This window comes from Camelina sativa, chromosome 20 (genome assembly GCF_030686135.1).
Source record: "Camelina sativa cultivar CO46 ecotype springtype chromosome 20, ASM3068613v1".
Taxonomy (NCBI): Eukaryota; Viridiplantae; Streptophyta; class Magnoliopsida; order Brassicales; family Brassicaceae; genus Camelina; species Camelina sativa.
In genome coordinates, this window is record NC_141899.1 from 16,052,458 (window position 1) to 16,057,696 (window position 5,239).

Here is a 5,239-nt window from a genome sequence, read left to right on the forward strand (position 1 = left end):
ACTCGCCTACTAACGAATCCCTCCAAATCAGACGCAATCTCCAGGATCCGGATTTCCAACATTAGCAAAAACGACCCCCATTGAGGCAATAATATAATCTCACAACAAAATCCTTGCACAGCAAAATAAGCAGATCTGGAAACAGACAGATCCGAGAGTATCCATCCCCGAAACCATACACCTTGTAAATCTCCTTCCAGCCACGACCAGATCAAACCCTTGATTACCTTCAACCGCCTTGAGACCGTAAGATCCGCGACCAAATCCCATTTTGGATCCCAACGTATCACCAAAATAACACCACAAACGAGCCCACGCTTCCATCTCATTGAGACCAAAAGATCTGCAATCAAAATCCATTTCGGATCCCAAAATATCACCAAAGTAAAACCCCATTCGAATCCGAGCTTCCATCTCATTGTCAGGAAAACCCTAGAGTTGCCTCGCCGTTGCCATATTAGAGAGAGTTTTTTCATTTTTTTTACAGATATCAAGCTCTAGTTGACAGTTTTTGTAAGATTCTCTACTTTATTATATAAGATGATTAAATTTTGTTTATGATAGAAGAAGATTGGGATGAGTTTATGGATGACAACCATTTAGTCCAAATGATAACTTGTTCTTACATGATGATACAATGAATCTTGAAGTGCAAATCCTTAAGAATAGTGGAAAAGAGATCATCAATGTACGGAGCCGTGCCAACAATAATGAAGGCGAGAGGCAAAAGAAATTTATAATAAATACAATTGATAAGTTTTAAAAAATAACTTTAAAATATAATATATGCTATATGCATGTTTTCCTAGTGGATAAAAGAAATGCTATAGGCCAAAGTTTCAAATCTTATAACTATGGCACGGCCGTACTGAACCGCTTGATCCTAAGCCCCAAAATTCTCAGAAAGAGTCAGCCGCTGCCTCTGCTATACTTCTGATTCTGGTAAGGCTATTTAGATGGATACTCTCTTCCAACTCAAAACTACTATCTACGCCAAAGTTTCATTCTGTTTTTGCGAAATTCTCAGAAAGTGGATGAACAAATGACAGAGTGATGTTACTATATTTTCCTATATTTATGGCATTGTTTAGTTCTTGTTTTGCATAATATAGAAGTGATTCCTTAGGTTTTATAGTCATTTATGTCCAAATATGCACTTAGGATGTTTAGAAGCATGCATTGCATACATTTGTGCATTTGGAGTATTATTAGGTGTTATGGAGCTCTAAAAGGGTAAAGAAGGACTTGGTGTTATTTCTGGAGCTAAACAAGAGGATTGAAAGTATCAGGAAGGGGAAAGAAGACACTCGATCATAGCACTCGGGCAGGCACACGGTCGAGTACATGGTCGGATTCATAACGAGCTTCTCAAAGATCCATTCGAATGAAGATCTTCCGTTGAGATTCAGCTTCAGACTTCTTCATGAGAGTTTTCGGAAATCGAGATATATTTCCAATTCCGGTGGTCGCAGGTCAATCGGATCTTTAGTTCAAGAGTTATACCTATTTTACTGAACCGATATCATTTCAGATCGAAGACTGGAGTTACTTGACGGAACAACCATTCGACCATGCACTCGACCGAGCATGGTCGAGCACTTCCAGCCGCCTTTGTATTTTTTCCTCTAGCTATTTTAGGGCTACTCTTTCCCCCTATATAAAGCCTTGTACCCTGCAGCCACCCAAAACATGTCATAACTTAGTTTTTGCAATTTTTTGCTACTTTTACTTTATTGCATCATCTCTTATCTTTTCTAGGATTTTTGATAGATTTGTAACCTTCATAACTTTGGATCTATTGAGTATTTGTTTTCACTTCTTCATATTAAATTGTTCATGTCTCTCTTATCTATCTGATCATGTCTGTTTTAGCAATTTCTGGGTTTGTGTTCTTCATCATGATTTTTAGATCTGAGTAGTGAATTAGGATCTTAGGGATGGATTAGGCTGGATAAGAGTTATGATTGCTTAGATTGATCGAGCTTGATTGTTTATATATCTCTTCTAGATTAGATATGCTCTATGCTGTTTTTATATCTGAGAGGGTAAGAATAGATATTAAGCTTCCTTGCATCATACCAATGTTTAGGTTGTTATATAAAGCTAATGCTAGAGATTATCATGCTTAGCCTAAGATATTGGTTGTCTAAGGTGATTTTTGACATATGATGATCTGGAATTTAATGCCTGTTTTTACATGTCTTAGCTAGTGAGAACTAGGTCTAGGAGTGTTTAAAATTGATTGTTATTATCATGAGAATGGATTAGCAAGTATTAGAAGATCATTGTCTAGAGATAGCTCATTGTTGATTGAGGTTTGTTGATCAGTTTAGGTAGTCATAGCTTGAGTCCAGTCCATGAATCCATCTCTAGGACCTACTTTGTTTATTGATTTCTCTGTTTGATTACTGATATCCGCTTCCTGTTTGATTTACTTGCGATTTGCTATGTTTTGATTATTGTTTTTGGTTCTGTTCTTCGTATCAAGTCACTCGAGCTGTCACTCGATCGAGCATAAGATCGAGTGCTTGCTCGAGCTCCTTCCAGAGTTCTTGTTTATGTTCTGCATCTTTCTTGTTTTATTCTTGTTTCATTCATGTTCCATTGCATTAATTCCTGTTAATCATGTTGCATTCATTTCATAAGCATTTGTTAGTTCTTGCTCTTGTTTAGAATCATTACTGCTTTGTTCATATTGTTCACTTGCATTTTGTCTCTTATCTTAGTAGTTTTACATTCTGCATTTCATTATTTTCATTAGGTTGTTAGTAACAAAACCAACTTGATATTTGGCTTAACTTGAATGCATTGATCACATCTTGACTGCTTGCATAATCATCTTTATGGATTGACATCCTTTATGCTACAACATCATAAGGGTACTGAAACACCTTACATTCCACTTGATCATCTCTGCTTATGTCTCTGTTTGCATTTTGCATACATCCATTGCATAAGTAGAACCTAGAAAAAGTTTATGTTTCAATTGGCGCCGTTGCCATTAGGGTGTTTATATGTTCCAGTCGAGATATCAACGTTTCAAGATTAAGTTATGTTATATTTCTTTCTATTACTCTCCTCTTTGTTTTTCTGGTGTTCTGTTTTGATCTTCAGGTTCCACTCGACCAGGCACTCTGCCGAGCACCCAAAGGCAAACGGTCGAGTGCGTGTTCGAGCACCTGGTCGAGCACTTGTTCAGGGTCTCAAAAACACAGAAGAAAAGGTGGAAATGGAACTCCCACATGATCAGACTGAACCTCAAAGGAGAAGGAAGATTGGTGATTGTGATACTCCTACTACTCAAACTCAGAGGTATGGGATAGTGCCTCCTCCTATCCACAACACAACCTTGACAATCAAGACTAGTCTGATCTCAATGGTTAAGAGCAGCAGATTTCATGGCCTGCCTACTGAAGACCCACTTGCACACCTTGATGAGTTCGATAGGCTCTGTAGCCTTACCAATATAAATGGAGTTAGTGAGGATGCCTTGAAGCTAAGATTGTTTCCTTTTTCTCTAGGAGATAAACCTCCAGGAAAAATCACCTCTTGGATTGAATGTAAGAGGGTCTTCCTTGCAAAGTTCTTCACTAGCTCAAGGACTGCACATTTGAGGAATGAAATTTCAGGATTTCTCCAACAGAATGGTGAATCTTTCAGTGAAGCATGGGAGCGCTTTAAAGACTACCAGAGAAAATGCCCACATCATGGATTTAGCAATGAATATTTGTTGTGTACTTTGTACAGAGGTGTTCTTCCCAAGATCAAGATGCTCCTAGAGACAACCTCTAATGGGAGCTTCATGAATAGATATATAGATGAAGGTTTGGAATTAGTGGAGAACCTTGTTTAGTCTAATGGAAATCATAGTGAGGAATATGATAGAAGCTTAAGGGGAGGTGTTGAATCTGAGCAAGGGCATTGAAAGGAACTACAAGCCTTAAATGAGAAGCTTGAGAAGCTAGATAAGCTACTTTTAACCCAGTAGAAGCAAGTACATATTGTTGTGAAGATGAGCAGTTTATGGTTCCAGTCTATCCTCCACAACAACCCCAACAAGCTCCTGCTCTAGATCAAGAGATGAAGAGTATGCTTTAGCAAGCCCTACAAGTCCAAGCTAATGGAGATATGAAAACAATTAAGAAGCTCACAAAGATGAAAAACAAGATAGACTCTACATATGGTGCCCGTAATATCAAGATTGAAGCTTTAACTTGCAGAATGCTTCACCTAGAGAGCAAGAGTGGATCTTCTTCTTCTAGACAACTCCATGGGACAGCAATTAACAATCTAAAGGAGTTTGCCACTTCCCAAGCTATCTCTCTCAAAGAACTACCTTCAAAGCTCCCTGAGGACAGTGACAACCAAGATGGAGAGGATTTTCTCCACCCAGAGGTGCAGAATGAGAAGAGAACTGAGCTTGAGACACCACTCGACCACACACTCGACCATGCACACGGTCGAGCACATGGTCAAGTGCTTGATCGAGTCATTGCTCAAAATTTTAACAAGCCGGTTCGGTTCATTCCTCCTTCCTATCAGCCACCTTTGCCATTTAAAGGACCGTTTAAAGAGCAAATGCTGAAAAAGTACAAGGCTTCTATTGATCAGCAAGCAATGATGGTCTTGAGTCATGAACCTTTGTTAGAAGATGTTGAAATGAAGGTTAAGTCACAAGTTAAAGAGCTTGAACAGAAGAAGTCAACTATTGATGGGCAGACCTTCAGGATTGAAGAGAAAGGTCACGAAACTAAGTCTGAAATCTTTGAGGGTGTGAATTGGGTAGAAACAGAGATTTTAGGTCATTCGACCTACTGCTCGACCTACCACTCGACCGAGCACCTTAAGTCACTCGACCGAGTGGTACCAAGTCACCCAGAATGTCCAGACTTCATCCCCAAGCTTCACCAAGAACAAGAGCCAATAAATCCCTCATATGATGGTTTCTTTGAGCTTCAAATTATCAACATTATACATGATTCAGTGAGGGAGTTAAAAACTAAGGATGAGGAGAGAAGTGGGTAAATCAACAAGTTCCATGATGAAATTGGAAGTTCTTCTCCAAAGAAAGCAAGACAAGGTTTGAGTATTATTAGAAGAAACAACTCTTTTAGCATTGACCGGGGAATAAGAGGAGCAATGCAATCTTTGAGAACAAAGGGGACTTCATCACCTCTCTATGACCCTTCCAAAGCATAAGAAGTATGCAAAGTCAAGCTTAGAGACTTTAAACAAGCTC

At 38.9% G+C, this 5,239-nt stretch overlaps 1 non-coding gene across 1 annotated transcript; it reads right to left on the reverse strand.

The window, feature by feature from the left end:
* Positions 1–3,608: 3,608 nt before the first annotated feature.
* On the reverse strand, positions 3,609–3,714 carry LOC147918958 (small nucleolar RNA R71). Its single transcript, XR_015594251.1, has one exon. It is a non-coding gene; the product is annotated as a small nucleolar RNA R71 (small nucleolar RNA).
* Between the last annotated feature and the right edge of the window lie 1,525 nt (positions 3,715–5,239).